The sequence below is a fragment of the Erythrolamprus reginae genome, chromosome 1 (assembly GCF_031021105.1).
Source record: "Erythrolamprus reginae isolate rEryReg1 chromosome 1, rEryReg1.hap1, whole genome shotgun sequence".
NCBI lineage: Eukaryota > Metazoa > Chordata > Lepidosauria > Squamata > Dipsadidae > Erythrolamprus > Erythrolamprus reginae.
In genome coordinates this window covers 4,965,157-4,984,748 of record NC_091950.1, presented here as the reverse complement: position 1 = coordinate 4,984,748, position 19,592 = coordinate 4,965,157, and the positions used below count along the sequence as shown (strand labels likewise).

Below are 19,592 nucleotides of genomic sequence, written 5' to 3'. Positions count from 1 at the left end.
GTTAGCTCTGGCCCAGCTCCTGCCCCAAGCACTGTGGATGTGGGGGAGACATCCACATGCTGCAGGCCTGTTTTGCCCCCAGTGGAATCTGATGATGAAGGCTCCTCTGACCAAGAAGACATGAGTGACAGGGAGGAGGAGAGTGTGGCAGACAGCTCAGAAGGAGATCAATTATCTACCTCCTCCTTGGATTCAGAACAAGAGTTAATGATACAGCCACGCATGCGGAGAGCGATGCATAGGCAACAACAACTGAGAGATTATTATCAAAGAAAATGAGGCCACCTGTGGTTGGGTGGGGCTGTGGTCATTAGTGAGGCTGCTATAAAGAGCAGCCTGTGTGTTTGGCCATTGTGGAGGATTATCTGATCGTTGTGTTTCGTGACTGCTTTACTGACTTTGACCTTTTGTGTGCTGATTTTCCCCCGCTTTGAAACCAAACCAGGGCAAAGGGTGTTTCACTTTGTGAAAGAAGAAGGACTGTGAATTGCCTCAGAGCTGCAAGCTAAGTATCTCAGAACTGATAAGGGACTTGGAGAAATTACCAGTTTGGTTGGAGATGAGTGCTCTTTGCTATACAAAAAGAGGGCTTCGTTTATTTGCATTTTTCGGTATAAAGAACATTGTTTTGAATTTTCAAACGTGTGTGTGTCTGCAATTTGTACCTGTGAATTTTGGGGAGGAGTCTACCAGAGAGCCCGACAGAACACTTTCTAGCACTGATGGGTCCCACGTTTCCTGACCCACATTACCTAGTTGGTCAGGAAACGCCTGCAAAGAATCTCTAAGCTCAGGGAGCAACAAGGACACGAGTCTACGGAGAGGGGCGGCATACAAATCTAATTAAATAAATAAATAAATAAATAAATAAATAAATAAATAAGGACAGACGGACGACCTCATTTCAACCTTGAGCTAAAACTGTTTCCCTCCATCGATCAATGGGGCGTTTTTAGGACTGCGCCCAATTGAACTGACCTAAAAAAGGCTCCTTTAAGCCAGAGGGTGACAGGAGGAGCAGATGGGATTATTTGAAAGAGTTACAAAGCCAGGTTTCCCCATCGAGGTCACCTTAAAGTAGATGGACAAGCAAGACTGGCTGTGAAATTCTGGGAGTTGAACTTTCTAGCCTCCTGCCTTGGTGTAGATGTTTTCATATGAACATGAGAACCTAAGAAGAGCCCTGCTGAATGGGGCCAGAGCCCATGGAGTCCACCCTTCTGTGTCCCACAGTGGCCCCCCAATTGTCCATGGGGATCTCGAGCAGAAGGAGAAGGCAAGACCCTCCCTTTCCCTTGACCCCCAACAAAGGGGACCCCAGGGAACCCTGCCTGCCTCAACCAACATAGAGGCGGCACATGGACATCCCTTATTTATTTTATTTACTTATTTTGTCAAACAATTATAGGGTGGTAATTTGTACAAATAAAACATTAGATAAGTAATGATAAAAAGAAGAGATAGAAGACAATAGGACAGGGATGGTAGCCACAATGGTGCGTTAATGCACGCCCCTTACAGACCTCTACCTTCAGAATTACCTCCTGCCACATGAATCCCAGTGGCTGGTCAGATCCCACAGAGTCGGCCTTCTCCAGGTCCCGCGGGGCCGAGGGGAAGAGACTTCTCTGTAGTGGCCCTGTACCTTTGGAATCAGCTCCCCCCCGGAGATTCGTATCGCTCCCACCCTCCCAGTCTTTTGCAAGGCCTTCAAAATGCATTTTTGTCGACAGGCCTGGGGTCACTGAGAATTTTTAAACATCTACCCTGGCCTATGAGTGAAGAATATTGGAATGAATGTGGATGTTTTAGAATTTTTTTTATTTTTTAATTGTATTAATTGGATTTATTGTATTGTTATGTCTACTATATATGCTGTGAGCCGCCCCGAGTCCTCGGAGAGGGACGGCATACAAATCCAATTAAATATAAATATAAAATATATATGCTTGTTTTTAAATATGTAGGGGCTTTTAGAATATTATTGAAGCTAGATTTCTGTGTTTTTAGCAGTGATATGTTTAGTATATATATATTTTAAAAATCTCTTTATTGTTTTCAAAAATATTTCTCACATGTTTTGTTTAAGTTTTACAGATCTTATTCCATCTCTGTTACCTTTTGTATATATCATTCATTTCTTTATATCTTTAATTTAATAATATACATTCAATTATATATATCATTGGTATAGTACATCTTTGAGATAAAAGGAAAGAGGGAAAATGTTTGCTTTTCGTTTCTATTGACATTCGTAAGGTATTTGTTATTCTTTCTATGTATACTGATACTTTGTATTGTAACATTTTAAATTTTTCTTTTGAATCCATTCATGCCATTTGTACCATGATCGTTTTGATTCTTTAATGTTAGTTCCCTTAATTGAATTTGTGATTTCATCCATCTCTACACACCTATATATTTTGTCAATAATTAGGCTTTCTGATGGGATCTGTTCATTTTTCCATATTTGCGCTAGCGATATTCTAGCTGCGGTATTTATATGAGTCACAAGGAAGAGAGCTTAGTATATTTTAATATTAGACGTCTTCATGTTAGTATTTGTTTATTGTGAGCCACCCTGAGTTCCAGGAGAAGGGCGGCAAAGAAATCAATCAATCAACCAATCAATCAATCAATCAAATGAATAAATAAATAGTCCCCGAGACCCATCTGACTATTTATAGTTAAGACCTCAAACAAAATGCATGAGAAAGGATGACTGGACAGAAGTAAGTTCTCCTTTGCATCGTAAATCAGCTCCATGTAGCCAAACATGTTCCACGAATGTCCATTGAGTCTGGCCACAGAAGGGGCACAAGACTGAACAACCTACATAATGGGGAACAAGCTTGCTTGACCGTCACAAAGGGAACAAAATAGATGCCCCTTAAGTAGTAACAAACCTTTCCTTATCAAGAAACCTTTTCCAGGCATCCCCTCTTAGAAGTTATCTTTCCTGGTTAGAGATGTCAGAAGCTGTCAATCAATAACAAGAAGTAGAACAAGAAGCAGTGGGTGGAAACTAAACAAGGAGAGAAGTAAATTAGAACTAAGGAGAAATTTCCTGACGGTGAGAACAATTAGTCCATGGAACAGAAGTTGCCTCCAGCAGTTGTGGATGCTCCAACACTGGAAGATTTTAAGGAGATGTTGGATAACCATCTGTCTGAAGTAGTGTAGAGTTTCCTGCCTAAACAGGGGTTGGACTAGAAGACCTCCAAGGTCCCTTCCAATTCTGTTGTTATTATTATAACCCAGCCGATGCCAACCTTCCCTTCCCTGGAGGGATCCACCCACTCAAAAGCTCAAGTGGGAGGATCCACTCCACCCCATTAAGACTCCAAATCCAGACTCAAAAGCTGCTACAATCCTGGTTTATGTAAATAGAGGCCCAGAATCAAAAATCACAAAATCACATGATGATGCTTTGTAAATCTTTAGCAAGGTCACACCTGGAATAAAATACCTCCAATTTGGGTCCCCACATTGCAAAAAAGAGGTTGAGATTTTGGGAAAAGTGCAAAGAAAAGCAGCTAAAATTATCAAAGGCTTGGAGACTAAAACATTTATTTATTTATTTATTTATTTATTTATTTACTTACTTACTTACTTACTTATTTTTATATTTATTTATTTATTTACTTACTTACTTACTTATTTATTTTTATATTTATTTATTTATTTATTTACTTACTTATTTATTTTTATATTTATTTATTTATTTATTTATTTATTTACTTACTTACTTATTTTTATATTTATTTATTTATTTACTTACTTACTTACTTACTTACTTATTTATTTTTATATTTATTTATTTATTTATTTATTTATTTATTTACTTACTTACTTACTTACTTACTTACTTACTTACTTACTTACTTACTTACTTACTTACTTACTTATTCCAATACACAATGAGAGTTTTAGTGGGTATATACAGTGTTCCCTCCATTTTTGCGGGGGATGCGTTCCGAGACCGCCCGTGAAAGTCAAATTTCCGCGAAGTAGAGATGCGGAAGTAAATGCACCAGTTTTGGCTATGAACAGTGTCACAAGCCTTCCCTTAACACTTTAAACCCCTAAATTACCATTTCCCATTCCCTTAACAACAATTTACTCACCATTATTACTGGTACTCACCATTGAATAAGACACTTAGTAATCCTGATACTTATAAACATAATTATTTATTAACAATAATTTTTTTTTGTTATTTATTTGCAAAAATTATTAGTTTGGTGATGATGTATGATGTCATCGGGTGGGAAAAACCGTGGTATAGAAAAAAACCCGCGAAGTATTTTTTAATTAATATTTTTTGAAAAACCGTGGTATAGGCTATTTGCGAAGTTCGAACCCGCGAAAATCGAGGGAACACTGTATATATATATATACACACACATAGTAAAATACATGATGAAGGTTATAGAGGAGATACTCATAGTAAAATATATCTAAGAAATAATAGAAAAGAAGATATAGGAATAGAACATATTAATGAAAGAATAGAAGAAGAGATATAGGAATAGAAGAAAGGGATAGGAGATATAGGAGAGCAATAGGACAGGGGACGGAAGGCACTCTAGTGCACTTGTACTCGCCCCTTACTGACCTCTTAGGAAACTGGATAGGTCAACTGTAGATAATCTAAGGGTAAAGTGTTGGGGGTTTGGGGGTGACACTATGGAGTCCGGTAATGAGTTCCACGCTTCGACAACTCGGTTACTGAAGTCATATTTTTTACAGTCAAGTTTGGAGCGGTTAATATTAAGTTTAAATCTGTTGTGTGCTCTTGTGTTGTTGTGGTTGAAGCTGAAGTAGTCACCGACAGGCAGGACATTGCAGCATATGATCTTGTGGGCAACACTTAGATCTTGTTTAAGGCCTCTTAGGAAGAACCTTGGCAGAAGTGGCCATGTGGAATAAAAAGTTGGAAAGTGAAAGCAGACAAATCACACTAACAATAAGCTATTGACTGTGGGTGCCAGGATGTCTCGGACAATAAATTGAGAAGGACTTTGAGGAGGACTCTGATTTAGTTTGGATGCTACCTGGAACCTTGACAATGGGGTGTAGCTAGTCTATAACATTTTATTTGTTTGTTTGTTTGTTTTGTTTTGTCCAATACACAATAATACACAATGAGGGTTATAGAGGATATACTCAGGTAGAATGTATTAAAGGGAGAATAGAGGAGAAAATAAAGGGGACGGAAGGCACTCTGATGCGCTTATGTACACCCCTTACTGACCTCTTCAGAACTTGGTGAGGTCAACCATGGATAGTCTATGGCAGTGTTTCCCAACCTTGGCAACTTGAAGATATCTGGACTTCAACTCCCAGAATTCCCCAGCCAGCATTCGCTGGCTGGGGAATTCTGGGAGTTGAAGTCCAAATATCTTCAAGTTGCCAAGGTTGGGAAACACTGGTCTAAGGGTAAAGTGTTGGGGGTTAGGAAAAGATACTACGGAGTCCGGTAATGAGTTCCATGCTTCGATTACTAAAGTCGTATTTTTTACAGTCAAGTTTGGAGCGGTTAATATTAAGCTTGAATCTGTTGTGGGCTCTTGTGTTGCTGTGGTTGAAGCTGAAGTAGTCTTTGACAGGCAGGACGTTGCAGCATAAGATCTTGTCGACAATACTTAGATCGTGTTTGAAGTGTTCCAAGATTTCTAGAGCCAGGATTGTAAGTCTGGTTTCGTAGGGTGTTCTGTTTTGAGTGGAGGAGTGAAGGGCTCTTCTGGTGAAGTATCTCTTGACATTTTCGAGGGTGCTAATGTCTGAGATGCGATATGGGTTCCAAACAGATGAGCTGTATTCTAGGATGGGTCTGGCGAAAGTTTTATAAGCTCTGGTAAGTAATGTGAGATTGCCAGGGCAGAAGCTACGTAGGATTAGGTTTGCAACTCTTAAAGCCTTCTTGGCCATGTTGTTGCAGTGGGCTTTGGCCCTTAAGTCTTTAATTATTAGTACTCCAAGGTCCTGTCTGAATACCTATATCTGAAGGGCTAAGCCAGAGAAGAGGGGGCTCAATTTATTTTCCAAAGCACCAGAAGAAGCAAGGGATGGAAACCAATCAAGGAGAGAAGCAACCTGCAATTAAAGAGAAATTTCCTAACAGTGAAGAGAATTAACCAAGTTGCGATGCTTCATCATTGGAGGATTTAAAGAAGCGATTGGACAACCATTGGTCTGAATTGCTGCCTGTGTGTGTGTGTGCGCGCGGGCGGGCGGGCGCTTTTATGCCGTGGCATTCACAAAAAAGTCCCGTGTGGCCGGCTCTCCCCGGTCCTTCCTTCTCTGCTCTTAGAGAGAGGATGTGGGGGGGGGGGAGTAGGGTGTCCTACGTGGCTGGCACCCTCTCCGCCCCCGCCTTCCCACCCCCCTCCCAAAGGGGCTCCCCATGGGTGCAATCGCTCCCCACACGTGCGTCTCTCCGGGGAGCGCCCCACCCCGCCACGTGGGCCGCCCTCCCTCGCAGGCTCCGCGTTGACTCAGCCTCCCGCCCTCCCGAGGCCGCTAAGGGAGGACCCAGGCCGTTTGCGGGAGGGGAGGGGGGGGCAGAAGCTGACTCTGCAAAGCGCTCGGAGCGGGCGGGAGAGAAAGCGGCGGAGAAGCCTTAAGGGCGCCGGCTCTTCATTCATGGATTCAGCGCTGGGCTGTTAAGGTGGACCGGGGCCGCTGGCACTCAGAGCCCTCGGGGGCGAGCACGCCTCCCCGGTCCACCTTAAAAGCCCACCTCCGCCACCCATTCATTAATCCAGCGCCCATTCATGCTTTCGGGGACGGGGGGGTCAACGACCGGGAGTTACTTTCTCCCCCCTCCTCCTCCCCGCCCCGCCCTCCGCTGGCCCCGCCCCCGCCCCGCCCCCAGCCTTTCAAAAAGCGCCCCGCTCGCCCCGCGCCCTTCATTGGAGACGCCGGCGGCAGCGGAGGGTGAGTGCAGCCCGGGGCGGCGGCTGGGGGGGGCGGGGGGGGGGTGTCCCAGCAGGGCTCGGAGGGGGGGCTGGACGGGGCTCCCCTCCTGGCTTTCCACCCCCCCCCCCAAAAACACCCGGCTCTCGGGGGCCGAAGTAGCGCTTCAACTCCCCCCCAGTTCCAACCCTCCCTCCTTCTCTCCCCCCCCAACAAGCCCCCTGCGAGGTGGGACGGGGCACGAAGGGCGGGAGGGGCCTCTCCCCTACCCTCCCGGGGAGCCCCCCCCCAAGGTTTTCATGCCTAAATTAATTAATTGGTTTTGGGGGGTTTTAGGGGGGGGGTATAATTTTTTTTAAAATTTTCTCCGCCTTAAGATAAAACCTATGTAAATAGCAAAACACAACACCGATATCCAGCCGTCTCCATAGGCCAAATTTCCATATCATTAGTGTCCTCAAAGAGTAACGTTCTACTTTCCTATAACTCCCACCTCTCCAGCACTTATAGCGCTACTAGTCATTTAGTAATTTTAGTACGATAAGTACTATTGTACTACAATTTTATAGCGTACTTGTACTTATAGTACTATAACTGCTTATAGTTTTTCGTACTAGTAATTTAGTAATTTTAGTACTATAAATTTACTTTTTAGTAAATTTACTATTCAGTAAATTTAATACTTTAAGTACTATAGTACTTATAGTACTAAACTTTTAAGAACAGAGACAAGCCAAAAAACTCCCCCAAATATATCTAACATTCTCTAAGTCCCATTTTCTTCATCATTTAGGGAGAGGAGGAAAGAGAAAAAAACGAATTCCCCTCATTCCTTAGCTGATTCCCTAATGAAAATAGTTTTCCCATATAAAATGATATCAAACATAAACTATCTTAAATTTGGGTTTCATTAGCATCCAGGGCTGCTAACTGGATTTGTTTAATTGATTGGATTTGGATGGAGAGTGTTTCTTATATGGCCTGAGCTGCCCCAAGTCCTCGGAGAATCTGATTAATAAAATAAATTTAAAAATTAATTAAAGAGGAACTGGGGCTCCCCATGGTCTGAGGACAGGCTATGAATACCAGGAGGGACCCTGGAGGTCATCTAGTCCAGCCCCTGCTCAGGGAGGGGAACCCCCGTCACCATTTCAGACAAAAAACTCTTGTCCAGGCTCTTCTTTAAAAATGTTCACGGCTTAAGGCAGGACTCGAACTCACCAGCACCCAGCACCTGGGCCATAGTCAGCCAGCCAGCTTCCATGGCTAAAGCAGGACTCGAACTCCCCACCTGGTGCTTTTGGCCCTCTTAGGCGAAATAGGGCAGCGTTGGAAGGCTCCAGAACTCTTCCCGAGGGAAGAGGGGGAAGCGGAAGAGCCTCCCCAGTGCCTGGAGGGGCCCACAGCCCTTTTCACCCCAAAACTGCTGCTCTCTCACCCCATGGAAGGTGGGGGGCCCCTTGGCTGGACACCCCCATCTGCTCCATGGGTTCCTTCTTGCTCAGAGTTTGCAAAGAGTTGGGCAGCCTATCAATTAAATAAATTGCATTAAATGCATTCCAGATTGGGGGGGGGGCTCCTTTGCATTCCACCCTTCCAGCCATTCCTTCAAGCAGCGCCCCCCCCAAAGGGCCCGTGGGCTGGGGACGGTGGGAGTTGGGGACCCTCCTATCTATCTGGAGGACTGGCCAGCCCTAGGAGAGAACTCGACTGTGGCCTTATTTGCCAGGGGATGCAGAAGCCCCTTGTGCTAGGCTGCGGGGGCCACTCCCCCCTTCTGATGCCCAGCAAATGGGGAGACCCTTTCCTAGCCCCCCCCTAAACCCCCCAGACTCTCCTACTCCCCCTTTCTCCTTCCCAGGCCTCCAGAAAAGCTTCCCCCTTATTTTCCTAGATTGCCTCCCTCTTTTCTGCCCGGTGGACCCCCAACGTGCCTGCCGTGGAGAGCCTGACCAAAGGAGAACAGGGTGGGGAGGGGTCCCTTGGGGGGGGGGTGGAGGGGCTTTCCCCACTCTCCCATTTTATTCCAAAGCTTTGGGGCAGAATTCAAACTCTGGGAGGAGAAATCTCCTCTTTGGGGAGGAATTCCCAGCCAGGGAAAATTGGAAAGACCCCTCCAGGCGGTTTGTTGACATGGGTTTTTTTTTTGCACGTTGTGGGTCTTTCCACACAAGCCGGCTTGTCCCCTCTGCCACGGCTGGCCGGGTGTGCGAAGCCAGTTGTGACTGAAGCAGATCGTTCTTTGTCCGAAAACGTTTCCTCCTCGGGGAACAATGCGCTGATTGATTGGCACCAACGGATGGTTATCTAACCAGGCGCACGTGGGGGGGGGGTTGGCCACAACAACCGGGCAGAAGGGGGGGGGGACTTGGAGGGCTGTGGCCCATGGGGGAGGGGGGGAGGTCCCGAACTCCATGGAAAGTGGGAGACCCTTTGGCTGGACTCCTCCGTCTGCCTCCCTCCATGGGTTCCTTCCTTCCCCGTCCAGAGTTTGCAAGGAGTTGGGGGGGGGGCTATAATTAAGGGGGCCCATGGGCTGGGGATGATGGGAGTTGGGGACCCTCCCGTCTGTCTGCAGGACTGGCCAACCCTTGGAGAGAACTTTGCCAGGGGCTGCAGAAGCCACTCTTGCTAGGCTGGTGGGGGTCACTGCCCCCTCCCTTCTGATGCCCAGCAAATGGGGAGACCCCTGTCCTAGCCCCTCCCCTTTAGCCTCCTTGCTCAGTGGATCCTGGGGATCTGACATCCCGCCCTGGGATCCCTCGGCAGGGAATCCGGTCGCTTCAGCGAGACCATTCTTACCAACTTTTTTTTTTCTTGATTGATAATTATCTGATAAATTGTGAAATGTAAAAATAACTAAGATATACAAATATATACAACAAATTTTGAAAGGTCGCAGTTTTAGCCGCCCTGAGTCTTTGGAGAGGGGCGGCATACAAATCTAATATATTATTATTAATAATAATTATTATTAGCTGTCAACAGTACAGCTGACAACTCGTTTTGTGTATGTGTGTGTAATGTTTTGTTAGTTTCTTGTTTTTGTTGTTTGTTTATTATTTAAAAAAAAGAAAAAGAAAGGACAACATTGACTGCCTGGAAAAAAGAACAGGGCCATTTTTCACACTGACCACCGGCACAGAATTCACGTGCTCAGAATTTTAGGCATTTGGCAAAAACGCCTCTAGTTATGTGAGTCTCAGAGCCCCGGAGTTGCGACCTTCTGTGACCCAGGGGGGAAGCTACATTCACTTAACAACCCAATCGCTCCCTTAAACAGTTGTGACGAAGCGTTTCGGAATTCTGCGCAAGGAAGGTTGTAAAATGCACTCGGCAACAACTGCCTTGCTCAGCGACGGAGGTTTTTGGGCTCAATTGCTATAAGTAGAGGCTACCTGTAGTTAGACTTAGTCCTTAGTTTTCTCATAGAAACATAGAAGACTGATGGCAGAAAAAGACCTCCTGGTCCATCTAGTCTGCCCTTCTACTATTTCCTGTATTTTATCTTAGGATGGATCTATGTTTATGCCAGGCATGTTTAAATTCAGTGACTGTGGATTTACCAATCACGTCTGCTGGAAGTTTGTTCCAAGCATCTACTACTCTTTAAGTGAAATAATATTTCCTCACGTTGCTTAGAAACATAGAAACATAGAAGATTGAAGGCAGAAAAAGACCTCATGGTCCATCTAGCCTGCCCTTCTACTATTTCCTGTATTTTATCTTAGGATGGATCTATGTTTATCCCAGGCATGTTTAAATTCAGTGACTGTGGATTTATCTACCACGTCTGCTAGAAGTTTGTTCCAAGGATCTACTACTCTTTCAGTGAAATAATATTTCCTCACGTTGCGTTTGATCTTTCCCCCAACTGACTTCAGATTATGTCCCCTTGTTCTTGGGTTCACTCTCCTATTAAAAACACTTCCCTCCTGGACCTTAATTAACCCTTTAACACATTGAAATGTGTCAATTCTCCTGGCTCTCCTGGGACTCAAGGCCCCCTCCCCAGTCTTCTCTTTTCCTTCCACCTCTGTTGGTTGATCCAGGGAGTCCTCAACCTTATGACCAAATGAGGTTGCTAAGTGAAGCATTGGGTTGAGTGAGGGTTTTTTTGCCCTGGTTTGTTAACTTTCATTGTCATGGTGGTGGTGGTTATTATTATTATTATTATTATTATTATTATTTAGATTTTTATGTCGCCCCTCCCCGTAGACTCAGGGTGGCGAATCACTGCGGTAAAGTGAAGCATTGCAGTTGTCGGGCTAGTGGCACGGATGTTAGTGGTTTGTTTATATTAACCTGGTTATTAAGTGAACCTGGCTTTGCTTATTGGAAGGTGGCCAAAGTGGGTCACGTGACTGGGGGGGAGGCCAGGAGAGGCATTGGTGGGGGAAAAACGCTCCCAGGTCACTTTTTCCCAGCCCTGTTGTAACTTGCGGTGGTTAATGGTGGTTAAGTGGAGGTCTGTTGGCTGCTCGGCTTCAGCTGGGCTCCCCGGGAGGGAGGGAGGGATTTGGGGCCAAAGGGCCTCGGCTGCTAGTTGCTTATTGGGAGCCCAGACCAGTCACTCGGCAGCCACGTCAGCTTTCTGCTCAGGAGGGGGGACGAGGGGGGGGGCGAGCTTGGCTCCTCCTGCCTCCCCCCCCTCCAGGGCTGGGTACCTGGCATGCCTCCCCTCAAGGCTCACCTCTCCTTCCCCTCCCCCAGGCTATGGGTCACAGGGCAGAGGCACCGAGCATCCTCCCCACAACTGCCTGCCAGCTCTCCTCCTCCTCCTCCTCCCCTCTTCCTCTTTTTCCTTTTCCTCCTCTCTTTCTCTTCCTCCTCCTCTTCCTCTCCTCTTCCTCTCCCCTTTCTCCTCTTCCTCCTCTTGCTCTCTCCTCATTTTCTTCTTCCTCTCATCTTTCTGCTCTTCCTCATCTTCTTCCTCTTCCTCCTCCACCTCTCATCTTCCTCTACCCTTCTCTTCTACCTTTCTCTTCTTCCTCTCCTCTCCTCTTTCTCTATCCTTCTCTTCCTCTCCTCTTCTTCCTCCACCCTTCTCTTCTTCCTCTTCCTCCCCTTTTCTCTTCCTCTTCCACATTCTCTCCTCTTCCTCTACCTTTCTCTTCTTCCTCTTCCTCTCTTTCACCCCTTCCTCCTTCTCTTCTTCCTCTCCCCTTCCTCCTCTTCCTGCTTCTCCTCTCCTCTTACTCTATCCTACTCTTCCTCTTCCTCCTCCTCTCCTTCCTCCTCCTCTCCTCTCTATCCTTCTCTTCCTCCCCTCTTCCTCCTCTTCTTCCTCCTCCTCTCCTCTTCCTCTGTCCTTCTTTTCTTGCTCTATCCTTTCTCCTGTGCCCTTTCTCCTCTTCCCCCTCCTCCTCCTTTGGTCACACACACACACACACAAACAGAGAGACAGCCCTGGGGGACGGTCTGCCCCCCCCCCCTGATGAGCCTTGGATGTTGCCGCTCAGCCCTCCCATTGGTGGAGGAGAGTTGGATGATTCAACAGCAGGTGTAGCCACTGCGTTGAGCAACAGGCGGATCTAATTAGGGGAAGGGGGGGACGAGGGAGGGTCCAAACCCTCCCTGGGAAACTCAGGGCTCTGCCTGCCAGGAAGTTGCAGCTGTTCTCTCCAAGGACCAGCTGAGTGGGGGGGGGCTCCGTTTCACATTAAAATTGGTGTTTCAGTGGATTCCCGGAAGAGGGGAGAGAAGAGCGAGGAAGATTGGTGTGTGTGTGTGTGTGTGTGTGTGTGTGTGTGTGTGTGTGTGTGCTGGAGGCTGAAACCTACACAGATCATTTGCGGGAATTGGGGAGGTCCAGTTCAATGGAAAGGATTGTAGAGGACAGGATAGCTGGGATCCAGTAATTGGGGGGCTGCCCCAAAGAAGATGGGGGGGGGATATGTCAACCCATCCTCCAAAGCACCAGAAGGCAGGATGAGAAAGCAATTAAGCAGAGAAGCAATCTGGAATTAAAGAGAAATTTCCCAACAATGGGAACAATTAACGGGTGGAACTACTTGCCACCAGAAGGTGTGAATGCTCCAACACTGGAGGTTTTTAAGGGAGAGAACAGAATTTGTCGGGAATGGTCTAGGACAGTGATGGCGAACCGATGGCATGGCTGCCACAGGTGGCCCACGGAGTCATATTTGCTGGCACATGGACCGTTGCCCTAGCTCAGCTCCAACATGCCTGTGTGTGCCGGCCAGCTGAGTTTTGGCTCGCACAGAGGCTCTGGGAGGGCGTTTTTGGCTTCCGGGGAGCCTCCGGAGGGATGGGGGAGGGTATTTTAACCCTTCCTCCCCACCAGCCTGGGGAGGGTGAAACAGGAGCCTACTGGGCCCATCAGAAGTTGGGGAACAGGCCGTTTCCAGCCTCCAGGGGGTGGGGGGAAGCTGTTTTCGCCCTCCCCAGGCATTGAATCATGGGTGGGGGGCACTCACGCGTGTGCGATACATATGCTCTTTCAGCACCCGAGAAAAAAAAAGGTTTGCCCTCACTAGGGTTTCCTGCTCTTCCAGGAGGGGGCTGGACTAGATGACCTCCAGGGTCCCTTCTTACTCTGTCATTCTCGGGGGGCGAGAGGAGGGCAGAAAAGGGGAGCCAGTTGCTGGGGCTTCTGGCTTTTCCTTTTGCAGAGCCCTTGAGTAGAGGTTGCCCCCACATAATAATAATAATAATAATAATAATAATAATAATAATAATAATAATAATAATAATTTATTAGATTTGTATGCCGTCCCTCTCCGGAGACTCGGGGCGGAGAGGGTGGTGTTTTTGTGTGTGTGTCAAGGGTGGGTTCTTCCAGGTTCAGACCAGATAGCCTAAACCGTCTGCTACTGATCCAGTTCAGTTGGTGCTGGTCTGTTGGTGCCGTCATCTTTTTCCAAGAAGTTTTGGTGATTTTTTTCCCCCTGTTTTGAAGGTTTTTCCTGTTCTGCTGCTTGTCAAAGGGCCCTCCCGCCTGCTTCCCCCCACCTGCCCCGGGTTTAAACTTACCTTTATTCCTTTGTCCGAAGCACAGCTATGTTTCGGGTTGATTCCGGCTCCTGAGCATGCACAAAAGCCAAATTGTGTATACTGGATATCAGTGTTTCCCAACCTTGGCAACTTGAAGATATCTGGCTGGGGAATTCTGGGAGTTGAAGTCCAGATATCTTCAAGTTGCCAAGGTTGGAAAACACTGCTGTATATTATAGGTTGTGAGCCACCCTAAGTCCTTGGAAAGGGGCGGCATAGAAATCCAATTATTATTATTATTATTATTATTATTATTATTATTAATAGTAATAATAACAACAACAACAACAACATAGAAGATTGACGGAAAAAGACCTCCTGGTCCATCTAGTCTGCCCTTATACTATTTCCTGTATTTTATTTTAGGATGGATCTATGTTTATCCCAGGCATGTTTAGATTCAGTGACTGTGGATTGACCAACCATGTCTGCTGGAAGTTTGTTCCAAGCATCTACTACTCCTTTCAGTAAAATAATATTTTCTCACGTTGCTTTTGATCTTTCCCCCAACTAACCTCAAATTGTGCCCCCTGGTTCTTGTGTTCACTTTCCTAATATAACCAAGAAGAGATGGTCCTTTAGATAACCAGGTTCCCAAGCTATGTAGGGTTTTGAAAGTGGCCAATGGCACCTTGAATTGGACTTGGACCTGGAAGCAAATAGGCTGCCAACGCAGTTCCTGTGGGACAGGCGACCCCTGTACATCTCTGGGTCAGCCCAAAACCATGACGGCTGCTGCATGTTGCTCAATTTAGGAAGTTTGGTGTTTTTGCAAGCGAATAGTCATTGATAATTGGTCGTTGATCAGATGGCAGGCCATCGGGATCTGACCAGTAAAGATTATGCATGTAAGGTGTTTTACGGTATACAGTATTACATTTTATGTCTGTTTGGTTGGGTGGCATATAAGTCTTAATTAATTAATTAATAGTCAGACCCACCCACCTGTCTGTGTGCAATAGAGGAGGGGGTCTCCAACCTTGGCAACTTTTAAGACTTGTGGACTTCAATTCCCAGAAGTCTTGAGAGTTGAAGTCCATTGTTTAGTCCCATTGACTAAACAATGTCATCTGGCGGGAGCCAGGGGAAGAGCCTTCTCTGTGGCGGCCCCGGTCCTCTGGAATCAACTCCCCCCAGAGATTAGAACTGCCCCCACCCTCCTTGCCTTCCGCAAACTTCTTAAAACCCACCTCTGCCGTCAGGCATGGGGAAACTGAAATATCTTCCCCAGGCGTCCACTCTCCTTGCCTTTTGAAAGCTTCTGAAGACCCACCTATGTCATCAGGCATGGGGAAATTAATATACCCCTAGCTACTATGGTTTTATGTATGGATTGTTAGGTTGTGTAATTGTTTTTCTTTTTATAATAAGTCTTCGGAGAGGGGCGGCATTCAAATCTAATAAATAAATAAATAAATAAATAAATTAAACAAATAAATAAATAAATTAAACAAACAAACAAATAAATAAATAAAGTTTTACATTGTTTTTAATATTAGATTTGTATATGTTGTATTGTTGTGAGCTGCTTTGAGTCCACAGAGAGGGGCGGCATACAAATCTAATAAATAATAATAATAATAATAATTATTATTATTATTATTACTATTATTAGTCTTAAAGTGGCCAAGGTTGGAGACCCCTGCAATAGAGAAGGTGTGTTTTGCATAAAGTGGGGGTATAAAATAGAGAACTTGAGCCCCACCCGCAGTCAGAGGTGGCCGGGGGTCTGAACTTTGGCCTCTTGGGTGTTGCAGCCTTAAAGAGTGTGTTTAAACCCCTTGCGAATTATTGGGGGCTGTGCCAGATAAGCAGCTGTAATCTGCACTTTAACCAACACATGATTTGCAAATAAGAGGCAGTTGGACCTTTTTTTTAACCCTTTCCTTCCTAGCGAAGAGTTTTGCAACTCTTAGGTCAAAAGTCCCTGAAAGGCCTTTGGGGGGGGGGAGCAGCTGGTCTTGAGGTTTTGGAGGCCCCGTTGAAAATCTTTTTTTTAAGATCCTGGCTGGTTTTGCTCGCTCCGTTGAACCGGGATTTTGTTGAATTAAGCTGCAGTTGGGTCAAATAACATGCTAAGCTCTGAATCGTGGTTTGCAAGGCACATGGCCAGGTTGCTGTTGTGCAATGTATATGCCATGTTCAAGACAGAATGTGTGAGAAGCCAGGTGCTGCCTCTTAGATTTAATAGGAGAATTGCTGGTATAGGAATCTCAGTGAAATTTGGCTGGAAGGGTGGATCATGTGCCATATTTGCTGGAGTATAAGACACACCTTAGTTTTTGGGGAGGAAAATAGGGCAAAGAACCTGCTTACCAGGTATTCATCTGGCTAGTGTCCTTAGCCAGCACATTATTTTAGGGCTTAAAAGAAACCTTATTCAGAGAGAGTAACAATGAAAGAGCTTGCAAGGCCAGTAAGAGCTGGGACCATCATTAGCACCTGTTTAAGGCTGGAAAGAAACTTATTTGGAGCACGTTAAAGCAATGGAAAAAACCCTGCAAAGACTTAAGGCTTGGAAAACATTCTTTGCAAAGAGTAACAATGAAAGAACCTTCAAGGTAAGAGCTGGGAAGATTGTTAGCACCTAGCTAGGACTGGGGGGGGGGAAACCTGGGGGGGGGAGCTACATTCAGAGTATAAGATGCACCTGAATTTACAGGGTGGAAAAAAGTGTGTCTTATACTCCAAAAATATGGCAGTAGAATCCTGGGGCAAGGGACCTCAAAAGGTCTTCTAGTCCAACCCCTATAAGAGCCTTGATGGTGCAATGGTTAGAGTACAATACTGCAAGCTACTTCTGCTGATCACTGATTTATTAATCATTTATTTATTAATCAGATTTGTATGCCGCCCCTCTCCGTAGACTCAGGACGGCTAACAGCAATAATAATACAATGTAAACAAATCTAATATTTAAGTTAATTTAAAAACCCCAATTTAAGAAACCAATCATACATACTGACATACCATGCATAAATGTTATAAGCCTAGGGGGAAGGGAAAGTCTCAATTCCCCCATGCCTGGCAGCAGAGGTGGGTTTTAAGGAGCTTACGAAAGGGAAGGAGGGTGGGGGCAACTCTGATCCCTGGGGGGAGCTGGTTCCAGAGGGCCGGGGCCGCCACAGAGAAGGCTCTTCCCCTGGGTCCCGCCAAATGACATTGTTTAGTCGACGGAACCCGGAGAAGGCCAACTCTGTGGGACATAACTGGTCGCTGGGATTCGTGCAGCAGAAGGCGGTCCCGGAGATAATCTGGTCCGGTGCCATGAAGGGCTTTGTAGGTCATAACCAACACTTTGAATTGTGACCGGAAACTGATCGGCAACCAATGCAGACTGCGGAGTGTTGGTGTAACATGGGCATATTTGGGGAAGCCCATGATTGCTCTCGCAGCTGCATTCTGCACGATCTGAAGTTTCCGAACACTTTTCAAAGGTAGCCCCATGTAGAGAGCATTACGGTAGTCGAGCCTCGAGGTGATGAGGGCATGAGTGACAACTGGTTGCCAGCAGTTTGGCAGATCAAATCTCAGTAGGCTCCAGGTTGACTCATCCTTCCAGGGGTATGTATCAAATGAGGACCCAGATTGTTCAGGGAAAGAGGCTGACTCTGTAACCACTTAGAGAGGGCTGTAAAAGCACTGTGAAGCGGTATATAAGTCTAAATGCTTAATGCTATTGCCCAAGGCAGGCGTCCACAAGCAGAATAAAATACTATATGCCTGAAATTGACAATTTCTGAATTGTCTGAAATGGTAGAGGGTTTCCTGCCTTGAGCAGGGGAGAAGGTTGGGAGAAGGCAGCTGTGAGAGCGATTATGGGCTTTCCTAAATACACCCATGTCACACCAACACTCCGCAGTCTGCATTGGTTGCCGATCAGTTTCCGGTCACAATTCAAAGTGTTGGTTATGACCTATAAAGCCCTTCATGGCACCGGACCAGAATATCTCCCGGACCGCCTTCTGCCGCATGAATCCCAGCGACCAGTTAGGTCCCACAGAGTCGGCCTTCTTCGGGTCCCGTCGACTAAACAATGTCATCTGGCGGGACCCAGGGGAAGAGCCTTCTCTGTGGCGGCCCCGACCCTTTGGAACCAACTCCCCCCAGATATCAGAGTTGCCCCCACCCTCCTTGCCTTTTGTAAGCTCCTTAAAACCCACCTCTGTCGTCAGGCATGGGGGAATTGAGATATTCTTTCGCCCTAGGCCTCTACAATTTATGCATGGTATGTCAGTATGTATGATTGGTTTCTTAAATTGGGGTTTTTTAAATTAACTTAAATATTAGATTTGTTTACATTGTATTATTATTGCTGTTAGCCGCCCCGAGTCTGCGGAGAGGGGCGGCTTACAAATCTGATTAATAAAATAATAAATAAATAATAATAAATAAAGGTTGGACTAGAAGACCTCTAAGGTCCCCTTCCAACTCTTGTTACGCCTTCTTTCTCTCCTGCGCTACAATCTTTGGTTCCTCTCTGATGACACAAACTCATGTTTGCCGAAAGTCTGGGGATTTTTTTCCCCCTTTTGTTTTTGGGTTTCCAAGCGTGCAAGTCAAACATTGGATTCAAAGATAAAGCTCAGGAGGGTTGCTAAAAATATCGGACTCTTGCGTGGACGTCAGAGGGGCGGCACTTCGGCCCAGATGGGAAGCCTTTTTTTCTCAAATTGTGAAAACCGACCCTTTGATCTGTTTAGGAGCCTTTCCAGGAAAAGGGCTCGGCTGGCCTTGAGTGCGAGTGATGCAACGCAGAACCCACTTTGGATTGCCGAACGTCTGTCTCTATGGTTTCGCCTTCTGGATGGGGCAGGTTGCCCTGTAGGGCGGTGTTCCTGCAACCGTGGCGGCTTCGACTTGGTGGCACAGTGGTTAGGGTGCAATCCTGCAGGCTACTTCTGCTGATCACCAGCTGCCAGCCGTTTGGCAGATCGAATCTCAGTAGGCTCAAGGTTGACTCAGCCTTCCATCCTTCCCACATTAGAAACATAGAAGTCTGACGGCAGAAAAAGACCTCATGGTCCATCTAGTCTGCCCTTATACTATTTTCTGTATTTTATCTTAGGATGGATCTGTTTATCCCAGGCATGTTTAAATTCAGTTACTGTGGATTTACACATGTCTGCTGGAAGTTTGTTCCAAGCATCTACTACTCTTTCAGTAAAATAATATTATCTCACGTTGCTTTTGATCTTTGCCCCAACTAACTTCAGATTGTGTCCCCTTGTTCTTGTGTTCACTTTCCTATTAAAAACACTTCCCTCCTGGACCTTATTTAACCCTTTAACATATTTAAATGTTTTGATCATGTTCCCCCTTTTCCTTCTGTCCTCCAGACTCTACAGATTGAGTTCATGAAGTCTTTCCTGATACGTTTTATGCTTAAGACCTTCCACCATTGTTGTAGCCCGTCTTTGGACCCGTTCAATTTTGTCAATATCTTTTTGTAGGTGAGGTCTCCAGAACTGAACAGAGTATTCCAAATGTGGTCTCACCAGCACTCTATACAGCGGGATCACAATCTCCCTCTTCCTGCTTGTTATACCTCTAGCTATGCAGCCAAGCATCCTACTTGCTTTCCCTACCGCCTGACTGCACTGTTCACCCATTTTGAGGCTGTCAGAAATCACTACCCCTAAATCCTTTTCTTC

At 45.9% G+C, this 19,592-nt stretch overlaps 1 protein-coding gene across 1 annotated transcript in view; it reads left to right on the top strand.

The window, feature by feature from the left end:
* Nucleotides 1–6,861: 6,861 nt before the first annotated feature.
* Nucleotides 6,862–19,592, top strand: part of LOC139158178 (long-chain-fatty-acid--CoA ligase ACSBG2-like) — a 63,587-nt gene continuing 50,856 nt past the window's right edge. Inside the window, 1 exon segment of the mRNA XM_070735597.1 lies at nt 6,862–6,942. The gene's annotated coding sequence lies outside the window, so the exon portion shown is untranslated.